Consider the following 23,987-nt stretch of genomic DNA (forward strand, 5'->3'; position numbering starts at 1 on the left):
ACTTTAAGTTTATTTGTTTTAAAAATTAAATAAATTTTAAACAAAATAATTAAAACAAATATGTATTTTTAAAATTTAAGTCATATTAAAAATAATTTTAGTTTTAGATAAAATTATTATAATGTATGTATATTTGTTAAATAAATATTTTAGTATTTTTTTCTTATAATATTTTTTTTAATTTTATTGTCATTTTATGAAATGGATTATCTCATAAATCCATAGATCAAATTTATCTAAATTTATTTAGGTAACAAGTTAAGTGAATCTAACCTAAGATTATGACCAGTCTATTTACATCGTAGAACACTTGTAAAATAATATATGAGTATTAGTTGATAAATATGAACTCTTTACTATGTAAGAAGAGTAAGATATATAAAGTATTTTTAATCATTTCAAGTTATACTAAATAATTTTAGATTATAATATATTTAATACTTGGACACAATTTTTGTAAATGAGTTTATGGAAATACTAAAATTAGGTTATGTTTTCGAAATATTTGTGTATTGAAAGAGTAATTGTTCATAAGTTTTCTTAGCAAGAAACTCTTGTAACTTTTAAGATGTCAATCACATTAATCACTTTATAGTCTCTTTACATATCAAGCAATGGATTGATGTTAAATATTTTGACTATCATGGCTTAGGGTTATAATAACTCTCACAAGCTTTGGAATACAAAACTATTTCCTGGTGAAGAATGTTATATTTATCCAAAGTTAGTAAAGATGTTATGACTTCATATTAAAGTCATAAGAGAAAGGAACATCCAATCCAAAATTCTCTACTACACAATTTTCTTTAGTTAAGAGATCATTGATATGACCACTAGCAAATGAGTAATAAACTCCTAATACCAAAGTTGGGATAAAGGATACCAAATTAAAAGCCTCATTGAAAAAAAATGTTATACAAGGGAAACATCAAGAAAGAACTTGTGAGCAAGCCAATAGTCTATAAGCTTCTTCCAAACAAAGCTAATATATAATAAAAAATATATACAACAAAACCATATTGCATAAGGACGAATCCATGAACAACATTTATAATCTTCTCTATCACACGCTAAATAGATGGATGAAACAATAAGAATTCACAAAGCTATATATCTCTTTTTACCACCTTCTAGTAAGAAGCAAGTCATAACATTTATATCTCACATCTATATATCTATATATGTATATGTGTGTGTGCGTGTGTGTGTAATTTTGGTTCAAATCAAGTTGCAAATTGTTTATCACCTTTCTCATTAAGACACCCAAGATACATCACTAAGAACACATATTAACATCCCCTTTTAAACTAACATAAAGTATTCCTTACCTATGATAGGAGTTATGTTTACCAAGATGGACCCATCATAAGGCTTCTTGTCGAAATTGATGTAGGTACTTTTGATGTGAGATTGATATCAAGGGTGGAAAATTACCCACTCTTGCAAGTTGTTGAAGTTTTGATTATACTAGTGATTTAGATGTAAAGTGATATGGAACTAGGTAGGCTTTTGCAATTTATAACTTAGTTAGAAAGTTATATTGCAACCTATAATTGTTTTATCGAATACAAAATTAAATTATATGACTCTAAATAAGGTCAAAAAAGGAGAAATTAAGATGAAATATTTATCCAATTTTATGATAATTTTAGTGTAATTTATTTTGCCAAAAACTAATTTATTTTGCCAAAAAAATAAGGTCATTATGAATGAATGAAACATATTGGCGTTTAATTCATATAAACATAAGAAATAAGAAAAGATTAAGGAGTAAAAGGTTGACATGTGAAAAAAAAATCAAACAATATGTTCACAAAGCTAATTTGAAAAAGTAAATTTATGAATCATTTGAACTTGCTCAATATCGGTAGGAGTCATTATTAACACTTGGAAGAAGATTTAAGTAAAGGTGAAACTTTGAGAGACAATTCATTGAAAAGATCTTCATTAGAAGACCATCTAGCTTATTTTATGATATGAAATTACACATAATTTGACATGTCTAGTTGTTGAAATTGTCTAAGAATTGTGGATGCATAATATTATTTTTGTTTGTTAAGAATTGTTTACCTTTATTAGTTAATTAGTTAAGAATTATTTATTTTGTGTACATAGGTGCTAGTGTAACTAATTTAAGTGTTGAGCAATTGTAATTCTTAAAGAGTCTATAATAATTTTCTAAGTGAGTTGTCACATATTTAATCTATATATTGTTGTAAGTTCGTTCAATGGCTCGTTCCATTTAAATAATTTTTTTCTTGTTATATTTCCAGGTTCACTCATATTTGTGGGTTATTGTTTATCATAATCACCACCATTTACAAAAGAACAATAGAGGGAACAATAAGTTAAATCTAATAAAAGAAACACCATCTCATGCATAGGAAGATTTAACCAAATTCTATGATAATTTTATTTTATTAAAATACAATTTAACTTATTAAAATAAAAAAAAACATTAAAACATAAATTGATTAAGTGATTTTAGTTAATTAAAATATTTTTACTCGAACTTTTTAGAATTAAATAAAAATTTAACAATTTAAAATTATTTTTAATTCATTACATCATTTTTCACTTAATATAAAAATATGATTCCATAACCGATCTTAGAGAAAAAGAAAGTAAACCATCATCAAACATTCTAAATACAAAATTGGAAAAATTAATACAACATCAAACCAAATTTAAAATTCATGGTTGTTGAAAACATAAAATATTTATCTTAAAAAAAAGATAGTTTTGAATCAACAATTTCTTCTCTTCTAAGTAATAACGAAAATCAAATAAATGTTCAAGTTTTCTCTCCCTCATTAATTTTAACTATAACTTAGGATTATTTATGCCTTAAAAAAATGTGATTGTCACCTTAATATTTTACAAAATTTATCTGCTTTTAATTCACTTTTCCCCTGGTGTTTTAATTGTAATAGTTCCCTTCATAAGTTTTGATTCAATGAATTTGTGGAACTTGATAAGATTATATTCATTTTGGACGTGATATTGTTGTTAAACATATATTTCATTTGTTCTTCTTTTTCACCTCACATTATTAAAATGCTAATAAAAAGATCGAATTAGAAAAAGCATCATGTTATATATCACATGTTAAAAAAATTTTCTGAAAAAATAAGATTGTCTAACAATTCATGTTTTGAAGTTTAACAGATATTTTTTAACGAAATAGTGTCTGATATAAATGAATCGTGTAGGACGAAATTATTAAACGTTATACATGTATAAACATCTTAAACACACAAGGTTCTTTTAAAACAAATTTCACTAAACGCTATAGTACACCTATCAAGCTAAGCTCTTAACTTATTAAATACATGTACGAATAGTATTTTTTGTGTTTGTTCTTTTTATCTGTGTAGATCTGAAAAGTACAAAGCTATTTCAAATGTTTCCAATTGAATCAGAAGAATGTTAAGAGATAAGAGAACATTTTGAAAATGTCTCTTCTAGCTCTTTACACTCTACTCATGTACAAATTATCTCTACAAAAACACATAGCATCTTACATCGTACCAAAAGGCTACTATCCTTGTAAAATTCAATGTTTCTAAGTATCTGATCTTTTTCGAAAAAGCTATATAAAGAGGATTTCATATAAAGAAGACAATAATTATTATCGCTTTTGCGCTGTCAACATTCTCTCTTGCTTACATCGTTTAACACTTTCTCTGAAAAGAAAATTTTTATTACAAGTTTTCATATATTTATTGTATTGAAAATTCATATTCTCTACGAGAGTTATTATTTGTACTTGTTTTTCATAAAAACGCTTTACTATTTTTGTAGAATAAGAAGTTATTTAAAATATTTGTTTGTTTAACTCAGTGTGGAGTTAAACGATATATTCAATTGGACTATTTGATACCAGAAGTAGTTATACTTTGTGTAAAACTAAGAGTGGTTAAACTCATTGTAATCTTTTTAAAGATTAGTGAAACTCCTTAAAAGTTCTTAAGGGAAAAATGGATATAGCTTAATTTAGAGTGAACTGGTATAAAATCAAGTCTTCTTTCTTTCTATCTCTTTGAAGGTTTTCTAAACGCTTTAAAAAAACTCTTAAGTATTCAACATTGTATACATATCTTCTAACCCCTAGAAATAACGACTAACATTTCATTACAAAAAGTTTTAAACTCTAATCTTTCTATCTAAAGTTTACTGTGATCTCATTACAAACTCCTATTTCACTCCTTTAGACTTTCTTAAGAAATAATATTAAAAGTGGAACATAAGAATTTTCTCTTTCTTTTTTCTAATCAAAATAAGCTTAATAGTAGTGAAGAGAAAATAAAAATGCATTTATTTTTAATTGTCTTGTTTTTCATTATAATATCCCAAAAATATAGTATAAAACTATATAAAAGATTTATCACATATATGATAATATAGAACAGTTAAGGATCAAAATATAAAGTATAATCTTATCGTCTTCCCAAAATAACCATAAAATTTAAATTTTATATACAACTAGTCTACTATCAAAAAATTTACAATATTACTCTAACTAGTCTATGTTGTGTAACATTCCAAAAATATAGCTGAACACCATATATAAGAGTCATCACATAATAATAATGTAGAATAGTTTCTGGGAATAAAGTTAACTTACAGTTATCCTAAAATAACCATAAATTTAAAACTTTACAAAATTCTATCCTAATACAAAACTATATACATGACCGAACGGTCCCTACAAAACTATACACACAACCGATCGACCCTAGTCTAAGCAGTTGGGTCCTCTCCATCCAGCGCCTGCTCCAGAGAATACTCGCCATCCTCTGCTTACACCCACAGGATGATCATTGCAAAGAAGAAATACCGAACAAACAACATATACAAGACAAAAAAAGAAGAGTAAGCTAGTGTAATTTAATAGTCATGTGAGCATACGATTCAAACAAACAGATCAGATAATCATACACATGTATAAAACATATAAACACATATTGATCGACCACTTTAACTTGATCGTCCGGATTAGTATGAATATGTAGCTATGGCCGTTCATGCACTCGTGGGTGTAGTAACTGGAAACCCATCAGCTGTCACACAAGGTTAGCCTGTTATCACTCACCGTACGTCCCCCCTAAGCTAGGACCTCCTGCCTACTATTCTCACGACACAACGTACCCATCTCTACTAATCATTAGAATGTCAGGATGAACGTCGTGGATTTCGCTATTCATATTCATACTTTACCACTACCTTGATAACCAATCACTAAGACATTCCTCCTTGGAATTCTCTTTCATACCAGTTGGAACATAATTCTTTATAACAACATCCACTCCATTATTCATACATCACATGTTCATATAACTGAATTTAAACAAGTTATCAAACAACAATGGAAACCACATGCAAGACCGAACACGTTGCGTACATTGGAGACTGAACAGTTTCTCACTACCCCAAAGAACAAGACCGAACGGTCCATAATAGGTAAGGCTAAAGAAGTGGCCGAACACTATTAAGGATCTAACTCTAACGTAAGGTGAAATACAGTTAAACACTAATGTAATACCGAACACTACGGTGAGACCGAACACTAGAATAACTGAATCACTAGAGCTAAACCGAACACTTATAACTTAGGCCGAAAGCTAAGAACTTAGACTGAATACTCAGGTAAGACTGATCACTAAAGCATGGCCAAATACTCAGGTAAGACTGATCACTAAAGCATGACTGAACGATCCTTAACAGGTAAGGCCCATAGGAGGCTGAACGTAGTTAAGACCGAATACCAATACAAATCGAGTACTAGTGTGAGACCGAGAACTTAGACTATACCAGATACTTTATATAGGCCGAACACTAGGTCAAGACCAAAAACTATGACTAAACCGAACATTGTATTCAATCGAATGCTAGTACAAGACCGAGCACTACTAAGACCAAATGCTAGTATAAATTTCGAGCATTACTAAGACCAAGTGCTAGTACAAAACCGAGCACTACTAAGAATGAGTTCTAGTACAAAATTGAGCACTACTAAGAGACTGAACCCAGTTAATGACCGAGTACCTAAACCTAGTCGAGCGGTCAATAGCAAACGCTTAACTTTTTGCATAATTCTGCAGAATTAAGAACACACTAGAATTTACCAAAATTAAACATTTTTCCCAACTTCTAATCCTCCATACATGATTCATATACCAATTTACAACTATCCAAGATTACCTAAACCTTTCTAACATCATTTCAAACAATCCCAAACCAAGATTCACTCCAAATTCTACATAATCCATAACTCAATGACCACAACATTTAGCATCCCACACAAACAATGTCGAACACGTAAACATTCAATTTCACACACATGCAAACCATCAAACAACATTTTCATACATCATCAACAATTCAATTAAATTAACCAGCTTTCCTTACCTCTTAACTGAACCGAACGACTTCTACACTTCCAAAAATTTACTCACACCTCCAGAAAATCCTAAGAACACCTATAGCTCACTGATTTGTGAGAAGAGACCAACCAAAGTACCAAAAATGAAGTTAGAAAGGGTAAGAAAAGGTTGATGAACACATGCAAGCAACAAGGCTTACTTCTATGTGCTAGAAATTCCAAAAATTCATAAGAATTAAAGGAATGAAACTTACCAGCTCTAAACACTAAGTCGATCGGTGGAATGGAAATCTCTTGACACTAGGATTGCTTAGGTTCAGTCTGATTATTGAACAGATGAAGTGAGATTGAAGGAATCTAGAGAGAAGGAGGAGAAAAGAAGAGAGTAGAAGAATTTGGAGAGATATAGCTGTATTTAGAGAATGGGACGAGACTTTTGAAACTTTCATTTATATATCACTCTTATTTTAATCTAAACCGCTTGGTCCCAATCTTTGCTTACACCTGTTTGCTCCAAACTTCTTTAAACCTCTCGACTTTTACATGTTGCTGCATCATCTTCGTCCAAAGCCTGCTCCAAAGAAACCTCCTCTCCCTCTACTCACATCCACATGATGATCATTGCAACGGAAAAACACCAGACATACAACACACTATCACAAATAGAAGGATAAGCTAGATTTAAAAAGAATTCATACTTTGATATAACATACAACATATACATAAATATTCATGCAAAATAAACTAGTTCAAAACATCCTAACATGTTATGACTTAGATTTGACTGTCCAGACTTAGAATGAATACCGAACTATGGCGGGTTGTGCACTTGTGGTGACCTCTACTACTTTGCAAAGCCATTGCCATGGGTTTCACCCTACCACACCCACAAGATTAGTTTGTTACCGCGCAATAGGCCTCAAAGTACTAGGACCTCCTACTACTCTTACCACATATATCAATCCTCTCTATTTGAGACTGAAAGATCATTAGTGTGTTAGGATAACCCCCAATACTGAGCTCTTGTGTTGATTCTAAAACACTTAAACCGTACCGAAGGAGTTCTCCCGTGGAACCCATATTACAACCTGTGAAACCATTTGAAACCAACTAAATCATACATACATTTGCAATTGAATCACAAGACATATCAAACCAAATAAGAACAAGAAAGACAAGAGTACATCACAATCAGGAGCAGTCGCTCAACGCACACACTCGCTGAGCGACCATAGACTTCTTTGCCCAACGACCCAGTTCGCTGTGCGAATTCCTTGGCAGTAACCCTAGTCTCCAAACCACTCGCTCAGCTACCCAACTCGCTGTGCGAAAGTCCAGACAGTGGTCCAGACCTCTCAAACACTCGCTGAGCGCACCCATTCGCTATTCAAATAAAATTCACAATGCTCCAGACCTCAACCAATCACTTAACGCACCCTTTCACTGTGCAAATCACCAAACAATGAGCCATCCTCTAAAACCACTCACTAAGCAACTATATTCGCTCAATGAGTCTGCATAATCTGCAACACCAAATATGTAGAATTACGCAACCTATACCAATTTTACCAATTTCAACTATTTTTTCCAACTTCTAACACTCCTAAATTGTGTTATATACTTACTTTGACTTATACAACTATTTATATACCTTACAAACATCAATCCACAGAGTTTTCTAACTCCATTCCACTTCAAAACCTCCAAAACACCAACTTATAGACCCAAAACCCAATCTCCCACTTTTGGCACATTTTTTATCAACTAAGTAGTTCCCACAAGTCACAATTGACTTAACTTGGCTATTACAACTAATCATATGAGCCTCTAACCCCTAATTCTCATTTTCACTACTCTACTTCCTCAAAACTAACTCTAAACTACAATAATGTGACTCTATTCATAACCAATACATATTATCACATATTTCTAACATTCCACACAGCTAACCACAGATCAAACATCATCCAATTTCAGTTCAATATCACAGTTCCACAATTTGCACACTCAAAATAGTCAAGTCACACATGATATATTTACTCTAAAAATCCTAACTTTAGTTCATTCACACAGTAAACTTAGAATCATCACATATACATACTATATTACTAACTAAAGCAATAATCTAACTTCCCGTACCTCGACTCAAAATTGCACAACTCAAAGAAAACCTCGACCGAAGCCAAGATCGCCTAAATACTTCCTGATCGTCGAATAGATGAATGAGGAGTAAGAATTTTTAGAGAAAAGTGAGAGAGAATGAAGAGAAAAAAGTTTAGAAAGATAGACCATGTTTTAGATAATGAGACGAGCTTTATAAGTTTCTATTTATATTATAAGATTATTTTATAATAAAAATTCGGTCTCATTATTTTAATACAACGATCTACTCTAATACTCTATTTTCTAGATTTTTACATTCATAATAATAATAAAGAAAGATACAAACAACAAAGACGGAATAATAAAAAGTGGCCGAAATCAAGAAAAAAAATGGAAAAATATATTTTTAGAGACTAAATAAGATATAAGATAGGGAAACAAAACATAACATTTGATTTCAAAATTGAAACTCTAATTGAAATTATGTGAATCGAATTAAATATTTTTCTTTGTTTAAATTTATGATAGGTATAGGATCTATTTATATGGATAAATTTATTAAAAGAAAACAAAAGTGAAAATATATGAGACCAACCAAATCCAAGTAACAAATTACGAAGATAATTTAAAAAAAAACTAAACAATAGATAATTGATGCTTATTATGAAAAAAAAAATTATAGATGATATAGAAGAATATTATTTATACCTTATTATATTTTCTAAACTTAAGGCAATCAATTTATCTGCATGAGTGCATTTAAATTTCACATACAAAACTTCATTCACTTCTTTACATTTTTTTAAGGAGAGAAAAAAAAAAGTTTTACAGATAAAATAATAGTCATTTTCTAACCAAACTCGTCTATAATCGAAAGACCAAACATAATAAATAACCAAAATTGTCCATTAATCCTACATAGAGAAAATCAAATTAAAAAATTACCTTAAAAATAAGTTAACAAAGTAAGAAAAACATGATATTATCACCATAACCAAAACTATTATGTTATTAAAGTAAAAAAAAAAAAACCGAAGGAAGGTTTCACAAAGAAGAAACAATTAATTTAATTAATTTACATTTCCTGTTTCAGTTCCTTACCAGAAATTCCTAATTAAGCTAATCAACCCTCAAATTACACATAATGAATCCAACATTTCCGATATGAGTTAATTTTTCAATAGGAAAAACTTAATATTTATTTCTCAACAAAATGAATTTCCTCTTTCCTACTAAAATTTGATTTAGAAAATATAATAAAACATTGATTTAATCTACAAAAATAAGAAAACTACATGAAAAATAAAATAAAAAGGGATCTTAAATATCACTTAATTAAACTTCAGTCCGGAAATAAATTGAGTAATACGTTTTAAACTTGTTGATGTTCAATTTGTTGTTTTTTTAACTTAGTTACATTTATCTTCAAATTATAAAGATGTCATTATTCTTAGAGTGAACTTTATTGTAGTTAAACTTTCTGTAGTTTGCACTTAACGAATAATTTTGGTTTCTAACAAATAACATTAATTTATTTAAGTTTCTAAAATGAAACAATTTTAATCTAGCATTACCCATCTAGTTGATAACAAAAAAATTAATATATTTTTGATGATAATAATAAAATGTATAATTAAAAGATTTTATTAACATATTATTTTATATAAGTAATCTTGTTATTATTAATATACACAACAACATTTTCTGTTAGAAAAAAATATTAGTAATGAACTAGAAATTTTTTAATCAAAAACATTGTTGAACTAAATGTACAATTAAAGTTTTATATGAATTTAAATTTCACATTTATAGAAATATAGGACCAAAATTATATTTAAGAATTTATTTATTTTGTTTGACTTTAAAGACATAAATCTAGAATGATATTACATAATATCTGCCAAATTAACATCTGATCGCGTGGCCTAATGGATAAGGCGCTCGCCTCCGGAGCGGGAGATTGTGGGTTCGAGTCCCATCGCGATCGATATCTAATACTATTTTAAACTTTTTTATTTTATTACATAATTATAACCATTAATAAAATCTTTTAATTTATCATAGTTTCTTTTTATTTTGATGAAAATTTAGACGTATTAGTGTTATATAACTATAACATTACCAAAATTAATAAAAAGTTACTTTTATAAATTTCTTTTTATAACTTTAACATAAATTTTACTAATATTTTTGTTTAACTTTGTTATAATATTAAATTTTGTAATCATATTTTTTATAATTTTTTGAGTTATTTTTAACGACGAAATTTTAATGTTCAATAGTTTTATATAAATTTCTCAATAATTATAATTAAATTTATATTAAGTGTATAAAAAATTATTTCATACAATTTTATTTTATTATATAATTATAACCATTACAAAATCTTTTAAATTATAACCATTATTTTATTATATATATATATATATATATATATATATATATATATATATATATATTATCATAGTTTTCTTTAATGAAAATTTAGAAGTATTCGTATTATATTATAACACTACAAAAATTAATAAGAAAAATTTTCATAAAAAAATTATAACTTTAACATAAATTTTACTAATATTTTTCCTAACTTTGTTATAATAATAAATTTTGCAATCATATTTTTTAATAATATATTTAACTAGGCAATTTTAAAGTTCAATAATTTTATATAAATATCTCAATTATTATGATTAAATTTATATTAAGTGTATAAAGAGCCCTTTATTAAAAAAATAAGTCAAATTTAATAATATTTAAATTTTAAAAGAATTAAATATTATTTGAAAGAGACATATTGAAAATACGGCTGGTAAAACTGATTAGTCATATTTATTTTAATCTAATCCGTCATTAGCTAGTTAAAAATAAGTTAGACTGACGTCACAACAAAATAAGAATTTGTAAATTTTGTTTAAATATTTTAACCTTTTACTTTAAAATCGGTTTATATATATATATATATATATATATATATATATATATATATATATGTAATTATTAAAAATATATTTAATTGTATTATTATTTTTAAAATTTTTAATTAATTAATTAATATTTTTATTGGATAAATTAATATAATTATTACATGTTGTATTATTCTATTATAATTAAAGTTTAATTTGTAGGTATTAATGATTTAAGTTATATTAATATTATATATATATATAGATATATATATATATATATATATATATATATATATATATATATCTTTGAAACAATATAATATACAAAGTTTAATGATTTAAATTATATTTTATTCGAATTTTTAATAAACAATGGGTCATCCGTTCTGTTTTTGTATTACCAATTTAATGGACTAAAAGACTAGATCAAAATAGATTGATACATTAAAAAAATTTTAATTTGTCATTCCTAATCGAAACTCTTCAATATATTTTACATTTATCTTTTTGTTTTTCATTAATTGAACTTGTTGGTTAATAATTATCTTTTTTATATTTTTGAATGATTTGCATCCATTACCTTATATAATACTTGTAATTTACTTATAATTAAATAATTCTCATTTATTTATAGCTCCTATTATTTCTTAATTCTCATTTATGGATTGTCAGTTCTGGGAATCTTAGAACAAGTTTTCTAAAATATTTGAAATATCATTTCAGGAATAAGATTCTCGTACAAATTTTTTTAAAATATAATTCTCAAAAAATATTTACGGAACAAGATTTTTAAAATGCATAAAATATATTACGGAAAAAGTTTTTTAGAACAAAGTTTTAATATTAAACTTTCGGAAATATATCTATAAAAAATACAAAAAAACGAACACATAAACCAAAACATTTTAAGACCCACACAAAAATAACCCATTTAATTACCCATTTAAGTAATATAACACCTTATATCATATGATTGCAACACATAGTGGAATAGTCCTTTGACATGTGTTTAATTTTCAAACCTTCTTTTCATTTTCCTCCTAAACCATGGTGTTAAATCCTAAACTACAGGGTTCCTTTTTTCTCTTGAGTCTCATTCTCTCATCCTTTTTCTCTACCTCTCACCCTAATCCATCTTTGGTTTGTCTCTTCTTACTTTCTTCACTCTCAGCACTCTCATCCTTTTTTTTCTCGTTCTTTAACCTATCTCATTTCTCGTTGTCACTCTCTTTTATTTTAATGGTTGTTTTGTTCTTTTCTTTCCCTTTTCTCTCTCATTTCTTTTCTTTATGTTTGAATTGATATTTAATTTTTTTATATGTTTTGTTATTTATTTTATGAATTGGGTATATTTTTCTTCGATTTTGATTTTACAGTTCAATCACTAGTGCAAAAAAGAGTTTCGACATTGGTGTTTTTTGATCTTTAATGTTCAACACGAGGTCGACGTCATATCGGGAGCGTTAAATTGACATCGGACTATAACGCTAACGTCAATTGACGTGGCACACCATTATCAAACAACGTCATATGGAGCCCAACGCAATTCACTTCGCGCTTTAACGGTGATCAATGAGTCTGGCTTCTATGGAATGGAAAAAGGGGTTTTGGCGTCCTGGTTTTAGAGGAGCGATGTCAAGTTCGCTAAACCATAGAGTTTCACTCAGTGAATATTTTCCTCTAGACTGACATTGTAAGTGAGTTGACGTCAGCCCTAGTATAGGCTGACGTCAATATATGTATTTTAACGCAAAGTAATGAGTAGTCCGACGTCTTTATAAGGTTTTTTTTATAAATGATTCATTTTTTTTTCGAATTTTACCACACCTGAAAATCAAAAAATCAAATTTTGCATTTGATATATCTAGAATTCGTCTATTCACAATTCAAACTATAACAAAACTAAAAACTAAAGCTTTCAATATCAAAACCAAAAGGAACTTAAAGTAAACTATTGTAGCCTAACTCAATCTTTCCAAAAGATATTCTCCATTCCTACCTTAGCTTCCTGATTGTGGTATTTGTTAATGGTGATTGATTGTTGAACCACTGCAAAAAAAACAAGGAAACTTTACTTTTATTTTCATTCTAATTTTGAAAGTTGAATGTGATTTGCAAGATTTCAAACCTAATTATTACCATAGTCCAATTATCTCTAATTTGTGCTTGGATGATGGTCTTCATCCATGACATTATGTAGTACCCGCATGCCCAAGAATCTATCTGTTTGTTACACTAAACATGACAAATAAATTGTCAAATATGATGATCTAAATTTCTCATACGAAATTTAATAAGTTAAAGTTCAATGAATGCCAACCTTAGGATAAATTGTTTCAATTTGTTGTGCTCTCGACCTACTCATAACTCTAAACAAATTTGAAACATTTGACACATAAGTTAATACATTAATATCAGAATGAATTGATATGAAAGAATGTAATACTTATGTTTGTAAAAAGAATTTCAAATAAGATTTCATCTTCCTATGCAGGGAACAAAACCATACAACTTGGGCTTGTCTTGGTATGATCACCATCACTTGCCAATGGTCCCTATTGTTAACCCTCGACAAGTGTAACCGAATCGTATCAAGTAATAAAACTGGTAAGACCAAGTATCGTTTTCCCAAAGGACTCACGGCCTAGACAATTATGTGATTTGTTGATTATCTAAGACTTGTAAAACCAATTCTTTGAGATTTTAAATGCAAATTACTGAAAAGTAAATATGAATGCATGTATTGATCAATGGAAAAGAAGAAGCAAAACACGTGATTTGAAATATATGAATGATTATGTTGTTGGGGTTTATCAATTTCATCCTATCCACTCTCATGTATTCAAGAATTCATCTTTCTTCATTAATGTTAATGCCACTTTCTAAATTACCTTAAACCCAATGTCTTGGGGAAGAAAGCCTACTCATAATCACTAATTTACAATGTCTTGTCTCCCTAGCAATTATTCATGCATTACAAAGCACAAAAGCTTAAAGGTAACCAACCATCATATTCCTATGTCTAGGTTTATACTACTATTGGGAGAGATTCCCCAAATCTAGATTTCCCCATATGTGTCCATATCGACAAAATCAATAATCATGCAATAGAATGAGTTAAACAAAGCATGCATTGAGCAAAGAGGAAAAACCCTAACATTTAATGAAAGAAAGCATATATATTAAAGAACCAATTCAATACATGAGAGTTTCAAAGGATTACATTGATTCCCCAACAACAATAAAGGTTTAGTTCACCATATTCATGGTGAAACTAGATGAAAAATAATGGAAGAATGAAAGATAAAACCCTAGAAATTGAAGAGTGGAGCTTGAGCATCCAAAATCCTCCTCCAAGGGGTGAAGAAAGTGTATTCTGCTTCGTTCCAACCAAAGATGACTGACCTAGGTCTACTAAGACCTTTTATAGTATTATAAAAATTACAGAAAAGTGGCCCAAGGCCCATAAAAATGGTGCTTAGCGATTTCTATCGCTCAACGGTAAGTACGACACTTCAAATTGGCGCTCAGCTGCGTTTCCCCCTCAGGGGTTGCTGCGGGATTAAGAACACCGCTCAGCGGTAATTTCTGATGAGCGATAATCACGTCTTCTCTTTTTGTGCATTTTTCACTTTCTTTTCTGATTCCAACTTCTTCCTACTTCACTTCTTTCATCCAATTCATCTTAAAACCTGCAAAAACAAGGAAACCAAGCATAAAACCCATCCAACTCTCTTATTTCAGAAACATAAACAAAAGCATGATTCCAAGCTAGTTTCTAAGTCATAAAGGTTGTCTTTAAGGTCAATTTTAAGTATAAAAATAACAGTTTTTCAACTGTTATCACAAGCCCATAAAAATGGTGCTCAGCGGTGATTTCGGCACTTCAAAACTACCGCTCAACGTAACTTTTTCTGCACTCTGATTGACTTTTCTGCATTCTGGTTGACTGGTTGACTTTTCCTGGTTGACTGATTGACTTTTCTGCTTGACTGGTTGACTTTTCTGCATTCTAGTTGACTTTTCTGCATTCCAACCATTCGATACTTCAACTCTTCTTTCAAATCATTCCAATAGCCTACAAAATCAAGGATTCTAGCAAAAAACCATTAAATTCACCTTTAACTCTCTTATTCATAAAACTAAAGCAAAAACATGAGTTCAAGCAAGCTTCTAAGTCAAAAAGGGTGTTTTTAATATCAAAATTAAGTATAAAAAAGGTTTTTCAACCGTTATCACAACCCCAAACTTGAAACTTTGCTTATCCTCAAGCAAGACAAAACCTGGCTTAAATAAAATAATGATACTACAATGGTCTAGCACACTAAAAAGCATTTTTCTGTTAGGACAAGTAAATCACTCATGAATGCTCATCATACAAAGATTAGTCAAGATATAATGATGCTTTAGTCAATCAAGCTTCAACTATGGTGCTAACATAATCAAGACATACGCAACAGATGCAAACCTCATGAATAATCAACCAACCAAGCAAGAATGTTATCATATAGTGCATGGAACAATTCCTCACCAAAGACAGTGTTTCACTGAAGCACTCAAAAGTGCTTCACTCAAACTCAAAGGTGTATAGTGAGGTGACACTCTTACACTCTACCATCACAATGTCACATGAATAAACTTTGCCTTTCATTTAACCACATATCAAACACACTCACAAGCAAGTTATCATCACAAGGACTTTTCAAGGATTGTATTGAAGTTGGGCTAAGAAGAAAATTGGTTTTTCTAGACAACAAAATCCTTGAGTTAAGAGAGTGCACAATTCATTTATTCTCATTAAATCTCAACTCTCTTTCTTCTTTTATGTGAGAAACCAATATTCAACTCATTCCCAAACTTTAATTGCATTGAGCTTAACCTTTTCTTTTCTTTCTTTTCTTCTCCTTTGCTTTTTGCTTTCCCTTTTTGCTTTTGCCCAATGCTTTTTAATGAATTTCACAAAGTTCTTTCCAGTTTCTCACAACCCCAAACTTGAACCATTCTCCATTACCACAAAACATACTCTACTTAACTCAAGGTAAGGATTTCAAAAAGGGTGTTTCCACTTTTAAAATTTAGGCTCAAGGTGCAAAGGTTAGAGAAAACATTGATCCTTATTGGGTTCATGTTTATCCCTCGGCAAGTGTAACCGAATCGTATCAAGTAATAATCCTGGTAAGACCAAGTATCGTTTCCCAAGAGACTCACGACCTAGACAATTATGTAATTTATTGATTAATTAAGAATTGAGAACAAATTGTTGTAAGTTTCAAATGCAAAAGACTGAAAAGTAAATATGTATGCATGTGATGATCAATGGGCAAGAAGAAACAAAACACGTGAATTGAAATATATGGATGAATATGTTGTTAGGGTTTATTAATTTCATCTTTTCCACTCTCTTGTATTTAGGAATTCATCATTCTTTTCATTAATGTTAATGCCACTTTCTAAATTACTTTAAACCCGATGTCTCGGCGAATAAAGCCTAATCATAATCACTAGTTTACAATGTCTTGTCTCCCTAGCAATTAATCATGAATTATAGTGAACAGAAGCTTAAAGGCAACCAACTATCATACTCCTATGTCTAGGTTGGTAATATACTGATGGGAGAGATTCCCCAGATCTAGATTTCCCCGTATGTGTCCATATCGACAAAACCAATAATCATGACATCGAATGAGTTAAACAATGCATGCTTTGAGCAAAGAGAAAAAACCTTAACTCTTAATGAAAGAAAGCATGTATCATAAAAAATGATCTTGAAGAACAAATTCCATACAAGAGAGTTTCTAAAGATTTACATTGATTCCCCAACAACAAAATAAGTTTAGTTCACCATATTCATGGTGAAACTAGATGAAATATAATGGAAAAGTGAAGGATAGAACCCTAGAAAGTTGAGAAAGGAGCCTTCGCATCCAAAATCCTCCTCCAAGGGGTGAAATAGTGCGTTTTAGCTTCATCCCAGCCAAAGATACAAACCCTAGAATGTCCTAAAGCTTATATAATATTCTAAAAATTACAGAAAAGTAAGCCCAAGCCTAGAAAAGTGCCGCTCAGTGGTAAATACCGCTCAGCAGTAGTAGCACGTGCTCCATTCTTCCCTTCAGCGGCATTTCTCCCGTCAAAGGTGCTAACGGGTCTTTGAGAGTGCCGCTCAGCGGTAATTGGCGCTAAGCGGTACTTGCGTTTTCTCCTCTTTTGCACTTGTTGTGTCCTTTTCTGACTTCATCTCTATCCCTTTTCACTTCTTTCATCAATTTCATCTAAAAACCTACAAATACAAGGAAATCAAGCATAAAACCTGTCCAACTCTGTTATTTCCAACTATTCAACAAGATCATGAGTTCAAGGTAATTTCTAAGTCATAAAGGTTGTAATTGAAGTCAATTTTAAGTATAAAAATAACAGTTTTTCAACTGTTATCACAACCCCAAACTTAGAACTTTTCTTGTCCTCAAGCAAATACGATGTAATTCAATCTTCTACCAATCCATTCAATGGTTCACCACATCCAAAAATCCTTCTTTCAAGATAAGTAAATACTCAATTTAGCTAATCAATAAGACTTCAATCAAGATGTGCACATGCTTTCAGTGTTCACTCAATCACATAATATTCAACAAATGCTATTTTCATGAATGATCAATCAACTAAGAAAAGATTTGCTTATGTGTTCATGGAATCTATCCTCACTAGATAAAGTGTTTCACTCAAACACACAAGTGTATAGGAGATATTCACTCATTCACTTTACTATCACAATGTCACATGAATCAACTTTGCGTTTCATTTAACCATAATCAAAAACACTTACAAGCAAGCATCATCACAAGGACTTTTCAATGGCTTATAATGTGGCTGGGCTAACAATAACAATTGGTTTTTCTGGATCACAAAACCCTTGAGTTAAGAGAATCATCTAAACACAACCATTCTTAATTATTCCCAACTTTCTTTTGCATTGAGCTTTTCTTTTCTTTTTCTTCTTCTTTTCACATGCTTAACTTTTGGCTCAATGCTTTTTATTTTCCCTTTCTATTTTCCAACAACCCCAAATATGAACATTTATCAATACCACAAAATATTTTCAACTTAACTCAAGGTAAAGCTTTTCAAAAAGGGTTTTCAAATCATGTTCAAGGCTAAGGGTTCAAAGGATAACACACTTAGTGCTTTCTCTTAGTGGGCTAAATTCATGCATCTGGCTAACAAAAGGGTTACCAACAAATGACCTTGATCATATGATGCAAACAAGCAAGTGATTCAATCATAGAAAACCTGGGCAAAGTCATTCATGCTTTCAGAGTAATAACATTCAACAACAACTTTGGAGCTCAAAATCTCACATATAAGCTCATTCACATTCCACATACACATCCTACTTAGCATCATAATCACAATCATAACATCATGCATTTGTTCACAATACTTGCGAACCACCTGTATAAGCATATAATGTGCATGATAACAGTTGAAAAACTGTTATTTTCATGCTTAAAATTTAAACTAAAAGCAACCTTTAACACTTAGAAACTAGCTTGAAATCATGCTTTTAGGTATATTTTTAGAAATAAGAGAGCTGGACATGTTTATTCTTTTTCAGTGTTTTATGCAGGTTTTAAGGTGAATTTGGTGAAAGAAGTGAAGAAGGATAGAGATGGAATCAGAAAAGACATAAAAAAGTGCAAAAGAAGAAGCCGTAATTACCGCTCAACGTTAGTTTACCGCTGAGCGGCACTCAGAAACCCATGTTGGCTCCGCTGAGGGGTGAAAAGGCCGCTGAGGGGATGAAAACAACTCACGCAGTTATCGCTGAGCGGCACTATTTTGGGCTTGGGCCTAATTTTGTGTAATTTTAGAATAATATATATGCTTTAGGACGTCCTAGGGTTTGTATCTTTAGCAGAGACGAAGCAAACACTCTCTTTTCCACCCCTTGAAGGAAGATCTTGGATGCTAAGGCTACCTTCTCCTCTTTCTAGGGTTCTATCTTTCTTTCATTCATTATTGTTCATCTAGTTTCACCATGAATATGGTGAACTAAACCTTGTATTGTGGTTGGGGAATCAATGTAGTCTTGTGAAAACTCTCATATATGGAATTTGTGTTTTAACATCTTATATTAAGATACATGCTTTCTTTCATCTTTAGTTAGGGATTTTCCTCTTTGCTTAATGCTTTCTTTGTTTAACTCATTCATTGCCATGATTATTGATTTTGTCGATATGGGAACGTACGGGGAAATCTAGATCCGGGGAATTTCTCCCAATAGCATATTGGTTGCCTTTAAGCTCCTGCACTTTAGAACTAATTACTAGGAATGCTAGGAATTGTATGAACTCGTAATTAAGGACATGCCTTCTTGCAAGGTGATTTAGAGAGTGTCATTAGCAATTGATGAAAAGAATGATGAATTCCTAAAGTATATGAGAGTGAACAAGATGAAATTGATAACCCCAACAACATACTCATCCATTTAATTCATTAAAGTGTTTGTTTTCCTCTTTTCCATTGATCAACATTCATGCATACATGTTTAATTACTGTCTTTTGCATTTAAACCTACAACCAATTGTTTACAAGTCTCAAATAATCAACAAATCATATAACTAACTAGGCCGTGAGTCCTTTGGGATAACGATACTTGGTCTTACCTAGTTTTATTACTTGATACGATTCGGTCACACTTGCCGATTGTTAAACAAGTTTGTGGCGCCATTTTTCGGTGTTCATAAATTTGTCATCAAGTTTTTGGCGCCGTTGCTGGGGACTCGTGATTTAACTAGTTCATTTGTGAGATTATTGATTATCTTTGACTTGAATTTTGAATTTTGAATTTTTGTTTTTATTTTTTTTGTTTTTATTTTATTTTATTTTATTTTTCTTTTTTTAATTTTTTTTTATCTCTGAATCTTATATCTTCTTTTATATCTTTTTGTGCTAACCAATTCTTCTAGGGATTTGTTCGCTTGTGTATGCAGGAAGCAATCCGAATTAGGAGCAAGAAAACTGCAGAACCTCTTCTTTAAGCTTTAGACGAGAGTAGACGGAGGAGAAGAATCTGTACATCTAGAGAACTTTTTCCTCCTCCGGAAACTCTGTTACAACCATCACCACAAGGTTCTGACCATAGCACTGAGAATATGGAGAATAATAATGCCAGAAGAACTCTTGCAGATTACACCAATATAGTTGGACCTTAGCATTTCAATAGCATAGCAAGACCAAGAGTCAATGTAGCCAAGATGGAGGTGAAGCCAACATTAATCCAACTGGTGAAGAGTAATCAATTTAATGGGTTGTCTCACAAAAGCCCATATGAGCACCTCACAACTTTTAATGAGATCTGCAACACGGTGAAAATAAATGGGGTGCCGAACGAAGCAATCAAACTTAGCCTGTTTCCATTTTCATTAGGAGGCAACGCTAAGCTTTGGTTAAATTCTTTTCCAGAAGGAATCTTTACAGAGTGGGAAGCAGTGGTGACCAATTTCCTAAACAAATACTTTCCACAATCAAAGGTGAATAAAGGAAAGCAAGAGATTTCATCATTCAGGCAAGGCATGGAGGAATCACTAGGGCATGCATGTGACATATATAAAAGCTTATTAAGAAAGACACCCACACATGGATTTGCTGAAGTGGAAGTAGTCCTAACCTTCCTTGGAGGTCTTGGTTCACAAACCAAGATGATGCTTGACGCCTCAGCAAGAGGAAATATCAAATGGAAAACTCTAGAGGAAGCTACATAAATCATTGACAATATGGCTACTAGTGATAATGAACTAAACAGTGAAAGAGGAGCTCCTAATCAACAAAAAGGAGTTCTACAATTACAAACCCATGATGCCTTGCTAGCACAGAACAAGATACTAACTCAACAGCTAGAGACTCTTACAAAAACACTTGCACAACTGCCAAAAGAGTTAAAGACTGTTGCACAGGTTCAATCACAGTTGTGTGAATATGTGGAGGTGACCATATCAATGGTCAATGTGCTTTTCCAGCAGAAGCCTTAGAGGATGTTAACTTCATGGCCAATCAATACCGTCAGGGGAATTTTAATCAAGGGTGGAAACCACATCCAAGCATTGGTCACGGACAAACTGGGCAAGCCGGACAAACTGGGCAATTCAATAAGCAACAACAACAACCAACCTTATGGCAACAAATGTCTATAATTAATGAAAGGTCAATAAGGATGGAAGAAACTCTTCATCAGTTGATACAGAAAACTGAGTCTACTCAAAAGAGCACTGAAGTTGCTATTAAGAATTTGGAGACTCAAATGGGTCAGATTACCAAGCAGTTGGAAGAGAGGCCAGATAAAAATTTTGGGGCTAATACTGAGGTTAACCCCAGGGAAGAATGTAATGATAGAAAAAGAAGAGAGAAAAGAGAAAGGAGAGAGAAGAGAGATAAAGAGTAATGATATTTTTCCTTTTCCAATCAATCAAGAGAAACAATTTGATTTTACAGAATTATTCAAGATGGTGGATAATGATGTACCTTGGAACCAGATATTATAACAAATTGCAGTTTATACTAAACCTGAGGAAGAAGTCTCTACAAAGAAAAGACGTCGAGATGATGATACAAAAAAGTATAAAGCTGTTAAAAAGGAGCCATTCCCTCCAAAAGCAAAAGATCCAGGAGGCTTTTCCATTTCATGCACAATAGGGAAGAAAAGGATAAAAAAGGCCTTACTTGATTTAGGATCAAGTGTTAACTTGATACCTTATTCTTTACTGGAGCAGATCGGTGATGTTGATGTGAAGCCTATAAAGGTTAACTTAGTAATGGCAGATGGATCTTCAAAGGAACCCTGCAGAATAGCAGAAGATATTATAGTTTGTGTAGGCAAACTCTAGTTCTTGGTAGACTTTGTGGTGATGAAGATGGAGACTGAAAAGATACCCATTATTCTTTACTGGAGCAGATCGGTGATGTTGATGTGAAGCCTGTAAAGGTTAACTTAGTAATGGCAGATGGATCTTCAAAGGAACCCTGCAGAATAGCAGAAGATATTATAGTTTGTGTAGGCAAACTCCAGTTCTTGGTAGACTTTGTGGTGATGGAGATGGAGACTAAAAAGATACCCATTATTCTCGGAAGACCGTTTATGAAAACGGCCAAAGCCATCATTGATGTGAACGAAGGTATAGTGGTGCTCCAAGACAGAGAAGAGAGAGTTGTGGTAGATGTCTTCAAAGAAGAAAGGCAGATACAAGAGGAAGAAGCTAGTCATAAAGCTGCATTTCAAGATGTACTCATGACTAGCCCTGAAGATGAAAAGCCCAAGGTTAAAGGTAAACATTGTTTGTTGTTTCAGGTATAGGAAAAAGAAAAGATTGGAAGAGGAAGAAAAGTTCCTGATGACTGGATGAAAGAACAACTCCAACTGGGTACACCTGTGAGATTCAAAGACAAGTTGTGGGTTGTGAAAGGCTACAAAGAAAAGGAGATGATAGAGATAAAATCCCCATATTCTAGAAGAGTCAAAATAGTACACCAGAAGCAGTTGAGGAGTTGGTGGGATATGGACATCAACCATGAAAAAGGAACTTGAACTTTATTGGGTCAAGCTAATGACGTTAAAAGAGCGCTTGCTAGAAGGCATTCTAGTGATTTAAGGACAATATTTCTTTTGTTTTTCTTTTGGATTTGTAATTTTTAATCAGTTGGACATTATTTCTATAAATATGTTTTTGGATATAGCATCTACTGAAGGATGCTAGGTGGTTAAGTATCCACTGAAAGATACTAGGTTTGTTACACCTACTGATGGGTGTTGGTAAAAAATTTTGCACCTACTGATGGGTGTTGGTGGATTTTGGGTCAGGCTCGGGACGTTAAACAAGCGCTACCTGGGAGGCAACCCAGTTGATTGATTATATTTCTGTTTGTTCTGCTTTAGTTGCATGATAGGGATTTGCATAAGTGATCTGAGAATTTAATTGCAGGGAACCAGTGAGGGGGCATGAGTAGGATGCACTTAGGTTAAGCTAGGGAGAAGAAGAACACTTCCCGAAAGTGCCGTTGAGCGGTAAACTACCGCTGAGCGGTAGTGTCGTAGAATGGGCTTAGGTTGCCCCTTAGCGGAACTCGAGCCCATTAGGGTATTTTATACCCTAAGCTGCGCTTTAGCTTATCCTTTCAGACTCTTCTCTGCACACACACTCCTACATACTTTTTCAAAGGTTCTCTACAACTTTTCCCTCTTCCCTCTTGAGAAAATCTCCTTTTCACTCACTTTCTCACTAGTTTTCCATCTAAGTTTGGGGTTGGAAGAGAGCATCATAGCTTGAAAGCATTCTCATATCATCTAGCATCTCCACCCAAGCAAGTCAAGCATTTTTCATTCTAGGGTTCTTGAGTTTGAATTTGATTGTTGAAGCATGAATCTTTAGGGGTTTTGATTTCTATGCATGATTTGATGATTTAATTGATGTTTGAACCGATTAAACTGAATGATTTTGATCTGGAAAACTGAAAATTGCATGTGGGTGGAGTCAGGACAGGTTAAAAATGAAGTTTTCAAAAATCTGCAGAGTCACCGCTCAGGGGTAAATTGCCACTGAGCG

At 31.6% G+C, this 23,987-nt stretch overlaps 1 non-coding gene across 1 annotated transcript; it reads left to right on the forward strand.

Moving 5' to 3' along the window:
- Positions 1-10,402: 10,402 nt before the first annotated feature.
- On the forward strand, positions 10,403-10,475 carry TRNAR-CCG (transfer RNA arginine (anticodon CCG)). The gene has a single exon. It is a non-coding gene; the product is annotated as a tRNA-Arg (tRNA).
- Positions 10,476-23,987: the final 13,512 nt, after the last annotated feature.

Source organism: Vigna umbellata, chromosome 7 (genome assembly GCF_029865625.1).
Source record: "Vigna umbellata cultivar VRB3 chromosome 7, Vumbellata_1.0, whole genome shotgun sequence".
Lineage (NCBI taxonomy): Eukaryota > Viridiplantae > Streptophyta > Magnoliopsida > Fabales > Fabaceae > Vigna > Vigna umbellata.